Raw genomic sequence first — 13875 nt, 5'->3', positions numbered from 1 at the left:
ATTATAATATCCTGCTCATAGATATTTTCCCTTTCTTCTGAGCCAGGTAGAACTTGTAGCAGGATCTTATAGCTGTTGTGCCTCTGGACACAGCTCAAGCCAAAACCTTAAAGTAATCCTTTGAGAGTCATCCAACAGACTAAGGAGATTTGTGCAAGAGGGATAAGAGTAATTATGCTCACATACCAGACTTTGGAATGGAACTGAAGAGTAATAAGGAGGAGAATGTGGGCAAGGTTTCACAGGTGGTAACAAAGAAACTGGAGGGCATGATGGAAAATGTAAAAGAGAAAGAAATATACCCAAGTTTATACCAACAGGATATCAAAATAAATATACATGAGCTTAAAACAAAGAGAATAAGAGATAGAGGTGTCATGGTGATGATAATTATATTACAAAACACAACAAATATATGTGAAAAGTTCATATTTAGGAAGGTCAAATCATTGAGCTACACTGGCCATTAAAGAATAACTTTACTGGTCTGGAACGCCTTAAAGGAAGGAATTGAGTTGCTGTACTTTGTCATGTCTTATAAATAATTGGAAGCTAATTTACCATAAAGATGTCAGTTTTTAATCTACAAATTAAATATAATAATAATAAACAACCTAGCAGAATTTTTATAAAATTAGATGATCCTTATCAGGAAGAAAAAATTCACAAAAATAACCAAGAAAATTTTGAAAAACAACTACAGGCATATCTCGGAGATATTACAGGTTCAGTTCCAGACTACTGCAATAAAGCAAATATAGCAATAAAGCAAGTCACAAATGTTTTGGTTTCCCAGAGCATATAACAGTTATATTTATACTACACTGTGATCTATTAAGTGTGCAATAGCATTGTATCTTTTTTTAAAAAAGTACATACCTTTATTTTAAAATAACTTTATTGCTAAAAAATGCAACCATCATCTGAGCCTTCAGCAAATCATAATCTTTTTGCAATAGTAAATCAAAGATCACTGATCAGGCTTCCCTGGTGGCACAGTGGTTGAGAGTCCGCCTGCCGATGCAGGGCACAGGGGTTTGTGCCCCAGTCCGGGAATATCCCACATGCCGCGGAGCGGCTGGGCCTGTGAGCCATGGCTGCTGAGCCTGCGCATCCGGAGCCTGTGCTCCGCAACAGGAGAGGCCACAAAAGTGAGAGATCCGTGTACCGTAAAAAAATAAAATAAAATAAAATAAAATAATAAATTTACTTATTTATTTATTTTTGGCTGCATTAAGTCTTCATTGCTACATGTGGGCTTTCTCTAGTTGCAGTAAGTGGGGGCCACTCTTTGTTGCGGTGCGCGGGCTTCTCATTGCGGTGGCTTCTCTTGTTGCAGAGCACGGGCTCTAGGCAGGTGGGCTTCAGTAGTTGCAGCAGGTGGGCTCAGTAGTTGTGGCTCACTGGCTCTAGAGCACAGGCTCAGTAGTTGTGGCGCACCGGCTTAGTTGCTTCACGGCATGTGGGATCTTCCCGAACCAGGGCTTGAACCCGTATCCCCTGCATTGGCAGGCAGATTCTTAACCACTGCACCACCAGGGAAGCCGTGAAAAACACTTTAAGGAAAGAAAAGACAAGCACAGAGTGGGAGAAAACATTTGCAAAACACATATCTGATAAATAACTTTTATTTACAATATATAAAGAACTCTTAAAATTCCAACAATAAGAAAACCCAATCAAAAGGGAGCAAAAGACCTGAATAGACACCTCACCAAAGAAGATATATAGATGGCAAAAAAGCATATGAAAGTGCCTCAACATCATATGTCATCAGGGAATTGAAAATGAAGACAAAAATGAGATGCCACTACATAGTAATTAGAATAACTAAAATCCAAAAAACTGACACCAAATACTGATAAGCATGTGGAGCAAGAAGACATCTCATTCACGCTGGTAGGAATGCAAAATGGTATGTAGAGCCACTTTAGAAGACAGTTTGGCAGCTTCGTACCAAGCTAAACAGTCTCAACATACAATCCAGCAACTGTGTTACTAGGGTTTACCCAACTGAACTGAAACCATATGTCCACACAAAATCTGCACAGGAATGTTTATCACAGCTTTATTCATAATTGCCCAAAACTGGAAACCACCAAGATGTCATCTTCAATAAGTAAACTGGTGAACTGTGGTAGAACCATACAATGGAATGTAATTTAGTAAGGAAAAGAAATGGTCTGGAGAAAATATTTGCAAACCACTTATGTGACGAGGTATATGCAAAATATATAGAGAACTAGTTAAACTCAACAACAAAACAACAACCAACTCAATTCAAAAATGAACAAAGGACTTAAATAGACATCTCTCCAAAGGAGGTATACAAATGACCAATAAGCACATGAAAAGATCTTCAATATCGCTAATTATGAAGGAAATGTAAATTAAAACCAAGAGATACTACATCTTACTCATTAGGATGGCAAAAGGAACAAGGGAGGGAGAGAGGAAGAAAGGAGCAAGTATTGGCAAGGATATGGAGAAATTGAAACCAGTTAGAATGTAAAATGGTGGAGGTGTTATGGAAAACAGTATGACAATTCCTCAAAAAATTAAAAATAGAATTACCATATCATCAGGCAATTCTACTTTGGCTATTTAACCAAAATAATTGAAAGCAGGGACTCAACGAGGTTTTTGTTCACCAAATGTTAATAGCAGCATTATTGACGGTAGCCAAAAAGTGAAAAAAATCAAGTGTCCACTGGTGGATAAATGGATTAAAAACAATGTGGTATATATGTACAATGAAATTTTATTCAGCCTTGAAAAGCAAGAAAACTCTGACATATGCTACAACAGGGATGAAACTTGAAGAAATGTTAAGTGAAATAAGCCAGTCAGAGAAGGACAAACAGTGCATGATTTCTATTCATATGACGTACCGAAAGTAGTCAAATTCTTAGACAGAAAGTAGAATGGTGGGTGCCAGGGGCTAGTGACACAGGATAATGGCGAGTTATTGTTTAACCAGTACAGAGTTTCAGTTTTGGAAGATGACAAAAAGTTCCAGGGCTATATGGTGGTGACGGTTTCACAATAGTATGAATGTACTTAATGTCACTAAACTACACTTTAAAATGGTGCAAATGGTAAATTTTGTGTTATGTATATTTTACAATTAATAAAAAAAAGACTATGCCTTGTGAAGAAACTGCTGAACCCTGGTTTACACTACCAATAAAGAGAAACATACAAACAAAAGTTTGTCAAAGCCAAAGATTTATAGTTTTGCCTAGAGAAAGTCTCTCCATGTATGTATGTAGAAGTACTCTCTATGTATCAATCACTCATATCTCTACAAATTTTTAGAAGACTAAATTGAAGCTGTTAAACCCACATGCCACGGAGCCCACATGCCACGAAGCGGCTAGGCCCGTGAGCCATGGCCACTGAGCCTGTACATCAGGAGCCTGTGCTCCGCAACGGGAGAGGCCACAACAGTAAGAGGCCTGCATACCACAAAAAAAAAAAAAAAAAAAAGGACCAAAAATGTAGTTTTTTGTTTTTTGCGGTACGCGGGCCTCTCACTGTTGTGGCCTCTCCCGTTGCGGAGCACAGGCTCCAGACACGCAGGCTCCACGGCATGTGGGATCCTCCCAGACTGGGGCACGAACCCGTGTCCCATGCACCAGCAGGCGGACTCTCAACCACTGCGCCACCAGGGAAGCCCCCATTTTTGGTCTTTAAGGTCAACATGATTTATTTACTTGTGCCTCCAAAGCTCAGAAGGGGTCAAAAAGTCGTTATATGATTTGCTTCACACCACCTTTAATGCTACTGCTTCATCATAGACAGCCCATCTAACTTTTTTTTAAAAAGGCTATGTATTTTATATTCTTTTATCTTCACTTTGAACTATTCGAACTTGTTGCTTATTTGCTTCAATTTAAGAATCTTTACTTTAAAACTTTTAACCACTATAAAACCATCAGGGATTGGTTTGAATCGTATGTAGAAATTGTAACACATGATAGTTGAACAGCACAGCATTCATTATCTAGCAATGTTACACCAAAGAGAAAGCTAGTTGGTAGGTATTGCTTACTCTTCACAAAGATGGAGTGTATGTCCATCAGGAAATCTGGTACACTTAGGCACACTATTTCTTAAAGGCTGACGATTACATGATTAAGAATAATTACAAATACATTGAGAAGAAAAAAATCACTAACATTCATATTCGTTTCATTTTTTTAAGTGAAAAATGGTCACATAGTGACTTCAGAGTTGGTCAGAGCCATGTTAAAATTCCGTATCTGCCACTTAAGAGCAAAACAATCCTGAACAAATTACTTCACAACTCTGCACTTCAATTTCCTCATCTGCAAAAATAAGGATAATAATACCTCACAGGATGACTGTCAGAATTAAATAACATGTTAAATAATTGACATGGAGGGCCTGGTGTAGAAAGAAATAAATCTTCTTTCCTTTCCCTCCAATAACAAATAAAACCAGTTCATTTAGTGGCAAGAGAGGAAAAGGAACCCTACAAAGGATTAACAAACACATATTTCTCAGATTTTCCCTAAGAAATGTAAACAGCGAACTTCTTTTTCTGTCTAATTAACCACAAAATACTACAAAATCCATTACTCTATTTCTGTCCTTATTCCCTCTCAGCTGGACTAATACATCCAACACTTAACTGGCCTCCCTGACTCTAGTCTTATCTTCCTTAAAGGCGTCTTCCACATCATCAGTGAATTACATCCTATCATGCCACTCCTTTGCTTAAAATCCTTCATTGGCTGGTAGTAGTTTACTTTTAAAAATGGAAGTATTTAACAATGGAGTACCACGATATTTATAATTTACTTTCAAATAGATTAGATAATAAAGACTATATGTGTATGTGCATTTTGCTCATATACATATATATGCATATATAATCATACATGTATTTTTCTTTTCTATATACATATAATACATAAATGCAAAATGAGCAAAAAACAGCAAAATATTTACAATGTTAAATTTATGTGGTGGGTTTATGGATTCATTATACTCTATTGCATGTGTGAAGATTTTTATAAAAAGTTGTAAAATTGAAAACAAAATGGAAAATATTATAATATTACAATTAGCATGCTTCATCTATGGAAAAATCGAAAAGAAATAAGAATGTATTTGCTTAAATATGCATAGACAAATTCCAAGCATAAGAAACTGATAACAATGATTTCTTGGGGGTGGGGGTGGGGAGAGCAGTGGTAAATGGGGAACGGAGATGAGAGGAAGACCCTTACATGCTATTTATTTTATAAACACAGAACTCTGTGACTGTATTATCAATTCAAAATATTACATTAGAAAGTAGTGTTGACCATATTTTTACTCAATGCATATGGTTACTGTGAGGATTAAATGAGACAACATATATAAAGCCTTAGTAAGTGCTTGGCACTTGGCCAAGGATCAATAAATGTTTTAGCTAAGTCCAGCTGTTGAAGTAAGAAAAAAAAATCTTGGCAATTCCCTGGCGGTCCAGTGGTTAGGACCCTGTACTCTCATTGCCAAAGGCCCAGGTTCAGTTCCTGGTTGGGGAACTAAAATCCTGTAAGCCGTGTGGCACAGCCAAAAACAAACAAACAAAAACTTCAGTATTAATAATACCATCTAATGTATACAACTTAATTTTAATCTACACCCTAGGAATGGTTAGTTATACACTCCAGAAGTGGCTACTTACAGACACGAATTTCAAAACTGATTATCAAAATTTATAACAAAGGAATTTTTTTTTTTTTTTTTTTTTGTTGCCCTGTGTACCGCAGGCCTCTCCCTGTTGTGGCCTCTCCCGTTGCGGAGCACAGGTTCCGGACGCGCAGGCTCAGCGGCCATGGCTCACGGGCCCAGCCACTCCGCAGCATGTGGGATCTTCCCGGACCGCGGCACGAACCCGTGTCCCCTGCGTCAGCAGGCGGACTCTCAACCACTTCGCCACCAGGGAAGCCCCACAAAGGAATTTTTTGATGGGCATAAATCAAGACTGAAATTTCTTTCCTTGATGAAATGGTGGTACTTGAAATTTATGACTGTCTACAAAAACTGCGTGTGCACCACTGAACAAGGTTTAAAATCTAGCAAGGTCAGTAGCCTAGACTTTTAGAACAACACTCAAGGTCTAAAGCTCTATTTGCACCTAGGATCTCCCACTGTTGCCTGACTTGACCAGTCTTGCCATCAGACTACTGCTATTGTTTATCTTTAGTGAACCAAGATTCTCATAAGGCCTGTGAACTATCTCTTCATAGCGAACCCTACTACCTAACCTGACTGGACAGCAGATCATTCCTATCCTAAGAATTTGTAATCGTCTACCTTTAGTCAACCGAGGTATAACCTCATAGAAATACTGAGAAGATTAAATGAGATATATTAGCCCAAAGGTCCTGCACCAGGAAGAGGAGAACAGCTGGCTGTGAAGGCCAAGAGGGCTTGAGTACAAGAGAGCCAGAGGGCTCTAGGAAACAGAGATTCTGCTCTTAAGTGGCGCATATAAAATCTCACACCATCCAAGTCCCACTGCTGAGGCAGTAATTTGAATGGAGCCTGGGTCAGACCTACTTATTGATTTTGGAAAGCCTCCCAGAGAGGCTAGGCAACTGAGACTCCCCCTGGGGACAGAGAGGCTGGCAGCAGCCATTTTGGGGAGCTCATCCTACCATGAGGACACTGGTGTTGTCAAGTAACATTTTGGAGTCCTCCCACTAGCTGATTAGTGCTGGGGGCTTACTGGCCCACAAGTGGGCCAGTACCAGCTTGAAGTCGCCTTGGGCCTCACAGCCAGCCACCCTAGTCCCTGGCCCTGTCCACCAGCAGGCTGGCACCAACCATGGAAGCCCCCAGTTACTGGTACAGCCAGCTGTACCAGGACCCGACCCGGCCCACAAGCAGGCCAGCAGCCACCACAAAAGGCAGGGCCTCACAGCCAACCAGGTTGAGAGCTAGCCCTGCTTACCAGTGCACCCCCAGTAGTTGGTCCCACAACAGAAGGGCCCATGCAGTCCACACAGGGGGCAGCGTTAGAGCTTATAGGTCTGGTGACCAGAGTGGAGTGTGCTGCTGGGCCCCACAGGATGTAACCTATACGCATAGTTCTCCAAGCTCAGGAAATGTAATCAACCTATCTAACACATAGAAATAGACACAGAAATTTAGGCAAAATGAGGAGAAAGAGGAATATGTTCCAAACGAAGGAACAAGAACAAAACCCCAGAAGAACAACTAAGTGAGGTAGAGATCAGCAATCTACCTGATAAAGAGTTCAAGGTAATGATCATGAAGATCTCAACAAACTTCTGAGAAGAATGAATGAAGTGAGAAATTTAACAAAAACATAGAAAATATAAAGGAAAACCAAACAGAGCCAAAGAATACAATAGCTGAAATTAAAAATAAACTAGAAGGAATCAACAATGATACAGAAGAACAGAGCATGGACCTGGAAGAGAAGTAGAATTAACCCAAGCTGACCAGAAAAAAGAATTTTTAAAAAACGAGGTAGGGGCTTCCCTGGTGGCGCAGTGGTTGGGAGTCCGCCTGCCAATGCAGGGGACACGGGTTCGTGCCCTGGTCCGGGAAGATCCCACATGCCGTGGAGTGGCTGGGCCCGTGAGCCATGGCCGCTGAGCCTGCGCATCCGGAGACTGTATTCCGCAACGGGAGAGGCCACAGCAGTGAGAGGCCCACGTACCGCCAAAAAAAAACAAAAAAAACCAAGATAGTTTAAGAGACCTCAATATCAAGCATACTAACACTCACAGTATAGAGGTCCCAGAACAGGAAGAGAGAAAGGGGCTGAGAATTTATTTGAAAAAATAAAAGCTAAAAATTTCTCTAAACTGGGGAAGGGAAGAGACATACAGGTCCAGGAAGCACAAAAAGTTCTAAACAAGATGAACCCAAAAAGATCCACACCAAGACACATTATAATTAAATGGCAAAAACTAAAAACAGAGAATTTTAAAAGCAGCAAGACAAAAGCAACTAGGTAAGTATAACAGAATTCCCATAAGACTATGAGCTGACTTTTCAGCACAAACTTTGCAGGCTAGAAGGGAGTAGCACGACACATTCAAAATGATGAAAGGAAAAAACCTACAACCAAGAATACTCTACCCAGCAAAGCTGCCATTCAGATATGAAAGAGAGACAAAGACAGACAAGGAAAGCTAAAGGTTTCAGCACCGCCAAACAGGCTTTATAATAAGTGTTAAAGGACGTAAAAGGAGATGGAAAAGGTATTCTATGTAAACAAAAATGAAAAGAAAGCTGGGGTATCAGTACTTGCATCAGACAAAATAGACTTTAAAACAAAGACTGTAACAAGAGACAAAGAAGGACATTGTATTAACAATCAAGGAATCAATGCAACAAGGAAAAAAACAATTGTAAATATATATGCCCCTGAGATAGGTACACATAAATACATAAAGCAAATATTAACATAAAGAAACTGACAGTAATGCAAAAATAGTAGGGGCCTTTAACATGCCACTTACATCAGTGGACATATCATCCAGATAGAAAATCAATAAAGGAACACTGGCCTTAAACAACTTGTGAGACCATATTGACTTAATACAGATATACATATAGAACACTCCATCCAAAAGCAGCAGAATACACATTCTTGTCAAGTGCACATGGAACATTCACCAGGATGGATCACATACTAGGCCACAAAACAAGTCTCAATAAATTTAAGAAGACTTAACTCATATCAAGTATCATTTCTGACCACAATGCTATGAGATTGTGGTCAGAAAACTATAAGAAAAAAACTGCAAAAAAAACAAATCACATGGATACCAAACAACCAAAGGGTCATGGAAAAATCAAAGATGAAATCAAGGAAGATATGAAAAAGGAAACACAATGATCCAAAATCTATGGGATGCAGTAAAAGCAATTCTAAGAGGGAAATTTATAGCAATACAAGCCTACCTCAGGAAAGAAGAAAAATCTCAAATAAACAATCTAACTTTACACCTAAATGAACTAGAAAAAACAGAACAAACAAAACTCAAAGTTAGTAGAAGGAAAGATACAATAAAAATCAGGGAAGAAATAAATGAAATAAGACCAAAAAAAAGAAAGCCCAGTAGAAAAGATCAATGAAACTAAGAGCTGGTTCTTTGGAAAGATAAGCAAAATTGATAAGGCTGTAGCCAGACTCATCAAAAAAAAAAAAAAGAGGTGGCACAAATAAAGAAAACCAGAAATTAAAGTTACAACTGACACCAAAGAAATTAAAAAGGATCATAAGAGATTACTATGAACAATTATGCTCCAATAAAATGAATAAACTGGAAGAAATGAATAAATTCCAAGAAACGTACAATCTTACAAGACTGAATGAGAAAAACAGAAAATATGAACAGACCAAATAATAGTGATGGAATTGAATAAGTAAAAGAAAACTCCCAACGAATGAAAGTCCATGACCAGACAGCTTCACAAGTGAATCCTACTAGATATTTAAAGCAAAGTTAACACCCGTCCTTCTCAAACTGTTTCAGTAATTGAAAAGGGAAGAATACACCCAAACTCATTCTATGAGGCAAGCATCACCCCTATATCAAAACCAACAAAGACATCACAAAAAAGGAAACTACAGGCCCAAATCACTGATGAAATAAAAGAAAAAATCCTCAGCAAAATATCAGCAACCACAATTCAATGATACATTAAAAGTATCATACACCATGACCAAGTGGGCTTTATCCCAGGAATGCAAGAATAGTTCAGTATTTGCCAATCAATCAGCGTGATACACCATATTAACAAACTGAAGAAGAAAAATTGCAGAAAAGAGCATTTGACAAAATCAATATTCATTTATGATAAAAATTCTCAGGGCTTCCCTGGTGGCGCAGTGGTTGAGAGTCCACCTGCCGATGCAGGGGACGCGGGTTCATGCCCTAGTCCGGGAAGATCCCACATGCTGCGGAGTGGCTGGGCCCGTGAGCCATGGCCTCTGAGCCTGTGCGTCCGAAGCCTGTGCTCTGCAACGGGAGAGGTCACAACAGTGAGAGGCCTGCGTACGGGGGGGAAAGAAAATTCTCAACAAAGTGGGTGTAGAGGGAAAATACCTCAACATAATAAAAGCCATATATGACAAACCTACAGCCCACCTCATACTCAACGGTGAAAAGTTGAAAGCATTTCCTCTAAGATCAGGAACAAGAAAAGGATGCCAACTCTCACCACTTTTATTCAACATAGTACTGTAAGTCCTAGCCATATCAATCAGGCAAGAAAAAGAAATAAAAGGAATCCAAATTGGAAAGGAAATGTAAAACTGCCACTGCTTAAGGATGACATGATACTATAAATTGAAAATCCTAAAGATGCCACCAAAAAGCTATTAGAACTAATAAATGAATTAGTAAAGATGCAGGACAAAATGTTAATATACAGTAATCTCTTGTGTTTCTATACACTAAAAACAACCAGAAAGAGATATTAAAAATAAAAATTCCATTCACAATTATGGCAAAAAGAATAAAATACCTAGGAATAAATCTAACCAAGTAGGTAAAAGACCAATACTTGAAAAACTATAAGACCGTGATGAAAGAAACTGAAGATGACACAAATAAATGAAAAGATATACTGTGTTCATGGATTGGAAGAATTAATATTGTTACAATGACCATACTACTCATGGCAATCTAATACAGATTCAATGAGATCTCTATCAAAATACCAATGGCATTTTTCACAAAACTAGAACAAATAATTCTAAAATTCATAGGGAAACACAAAAGACCCCAACTGGCCAAAACAATCTTGAGAAAGAACAAAGTTGGAGGCATCATGTTCCCTGATTTCAAACTATATTACAAAGTTACAGTAATCAAACAGTATGGTACTGGCATAAAACCAGATCAGTGGAACAGACTAGAGAGCCCAGAAAGAAACCAACACTTCGGTAAATTATTCTACAAAAAAGGAGGCAAGAATATACAATGGAGGAAAGACAGCCTCTTAAATAAATGATGTTGGGAAAACTGGACAGCCACATGCAAAAGAATCAAACTAGACTACATTCTCACACTGTACACAAAAATAAACTCAAAATGGATTAAAGAGTTAAATGTAGTAAGACCAGACAGCATAAAAATCCTAGAAGAAAACATAGGCAGTACGCTGTTTAACACTGGTGTTAGTAATTTTTTTTTTTTTTTGGATATGTCTCCACAGGCAAGGGAAACAAAAGCAAAACAAAAATAAACAAATGAGATTACATCAAACTAAAAAGCTTTTGCACAGCAAACGATGCTGTCAACAAAATGAGAAGGCAACCTACTGAATGGGAGAAGATATTTGCTTACAAAATATCTGATAAGAGGTTAATATCCAAATATGTACAAAGAAGTCATACAACTCAACATCAAACAAACAACCCAATTAAAAGATGGACAGAGGGCCTGAACAGACATTTTTCCAAAGATACACAGATGGTCAAAAGACACATGAATAGATGCTCAGTATCACTAATCATCAGGGAAATGCAAATCAAACCACAATGAGATATCACCTCACAAATTTCAGAATAGCTATTATCAAAAAGATAACAACAAACATTAGGGAGGATGTTGAGAAAAGGCAACACTTGTGCACTATCAGCGGGAATGTAAATTGGTACACTCACCATGGAAAACAGTATGGAAGTTCCCCTTGACAAATTTAAAAACAGAACTATCATATGGTCCAGCAATTCTGCATCTGGGTATTTTTCTGAAGAAAACAAAAACTAATTCAGAAAGATATTTGCACCCCTATGTTCACCATAGCACTATTTACAATAGCCAAGGAAGCAAACTAAGTATCCATCCATAGATGAATGAATAAAGAAGATATAGTGTATATAAACAATGGACTATTACTCAACCATAAACAAGAATGAAACCTTGCCATTTGAGACAATACAGATGAATCTAGCGGATAGTATACTTAGTGAAATAAGTCAGGCAGAGAAGGACAAATACTGTATGATTTCACTTATATGTGGAATCTAAAAAAACAAAACGAACAAACATAACAAAACAGAAACAGATCCACAGATGCAGAGAACAAACCAGTAGTTCTTAGCGGGGAGGGGATGAGGAGGATGAGACAAATAGCTAAGAAATATTTAAGAGGTACAAATGACCAGTTATAAAATAAGTAAGTCATACGGATATAATGTACAGTGTAGGAGGTATAGTCAGTAATACTGTAATAACTTTGTATGGTGACAGATGATAACTAGACTTACTGTACTAATCATTTTGTAATGTATAAAAATACTGAATTACTATGTTGCACAGCTGAAACTAATATAACAAATGAATTATACTTCAACAAAAAAAGAAAATTTTTTCTTAATTTATCCAAATCCAATGAAATAATAGACTACTAGACCCGAACAGAGTACTTAGAACTCTCAATGATTTCCCTAAATAAATTACTTAACTAAATGCTTAAGTCTATGACTTTTACACTAGAAGCATTTTCAGGTCTGTATATGCAATTTCATTTCAATCACAAAACTGATATAGTCAATAAGAAAATGAGATATGGGGGTGGAGTCAAGACGGTGGTGTGGGAAGACACCAAGTTAGCATCTCCCCACAACTAGGGCATCTGCCAGCTGCTGGTGGGGGACCCTGATGCCCAAGGAGATGGAAGGAACCCCCAAGTGAACTGGTAGAACATGCGGGGACAGGGCAGGTAGGAGAAGTGGAAGCCAGACAGGATTGGGGCTCCCGAGGCCAGGGAGATCAGGATGGGTAGCTGGGAGGGGCCCTCCGGGAGGAGCAGGAGAGGAGTGCAAGCATTTGCCCTGCCCATGCAGCCTGGGGAGGCTGCTGAGTTTGCAGGCCGGTCCCCTGCCCTCCAAGGCCCCCCTCACCCCAGCCACATTGGTCCTGGGGGCACAGGAGGGAGGCAGGGCAGCTCAGGAGAGGCAGGTGGGAGGAGCCATCCGGGAGGAGTGGCAGAGGAGTGGAGGGCGTTTGCCCTGCCCACTTGGGCCGGGGAGCCTGCTGACTCCCAGGCTGGTCCCTTGCCCTCCAAGGGTACGCGGCCACATTGGTCCTGGGGACACAGGAAGGAGGTCCCCTCTCCCACTGGCCGCATTGGTCCTGGGGGCATAGGAAAGAGGCTGAGGGGAGTTCAGGAGAGGCAGGTGGGAGGGGCCCTCCAGGACGCAGGAGCAGGAGAGGAGAGGAGGGCATTTGCCCCGACCACTCAAGCACAGGAAACCTGCTGGGCTACAAGGTGAGGTCCCTCACCCTCTGAGACCAAGGGTGGGGGGCGTACCTGGGCCCCTTCCGTTCTTTGAGCCTAAGCCCCACCCCTCACAGCCCCCAGGGCCTTTTCCAGCCCTGTGGGTCCTAAGCATAGGCCTCACCGACTGCCCAAACCTTGCCCTTGCTTAGGCCCCGCCCTCCACAGCCAAGGCTTCCCCCCACCTTTTTTTTTTTCGCTTCTACCTCCTCTTTTTTACTACTGTGGTACTGTTGTACCTTCCAGTTGTTGATTCACGTATATTTTTATTTTTATATTCTTTCTAACATATCTGTTAGTTGCCTAGTCTAATTTTATTTTTTACTTTGTTTTTGCGCTCTATTTTTTTTTCCCCACCCCACGCACCTTGCGGGATCTTAGTTCACGAGCCAGGGGTTGGCCCGAGGCTCCTGTGGTGGAAGCTCCGTGTCAGAACCACTGGACTAACAGAGAATCTCAGACCCCAGGGAATATTCATCAGAGTGAGGTCTCACAGAGGTCCTCATATCAGCAACGAGACCCAGCTCTACCCAACAGCCTACAAACTCCACTAATGAAATTGAAACCATAATTTAAAATCTT

General features: G+C 39.8%; 1 protein-coding gene across 3 annotated transcripts in view; it reads right to left on the bottom strand.

The window, feature by feature from the left end:
- Positions 1-13875, bottom strand: part of NDUFS4 (NADH:ubiquinone oxidoreductase subunit S4) — a 119393-nt gene that overhangs the window by 80417 nt on the left and 25101 nt on the right. The gene's annotated exons all lie outside the window — the stretch shown is intronic.

The sequence above is a fragment of the Grampus griseus genome (genome assembly GCF_964374135.1).
Source record: "Grampus griseus genome assembly, chromosome: 3".
Taxonomy (NCBI): domain Eukaryota; kingdom Metazoa; phylum Chordata; class Mammalia; order Artiodactyla; family Delphinidae; genus Grampus; species Grampus griseus.
Note: the sequence above shows the minus strand (reverse complement) of the source record. Positions and strands in the feature narration are given on the sequence as shown.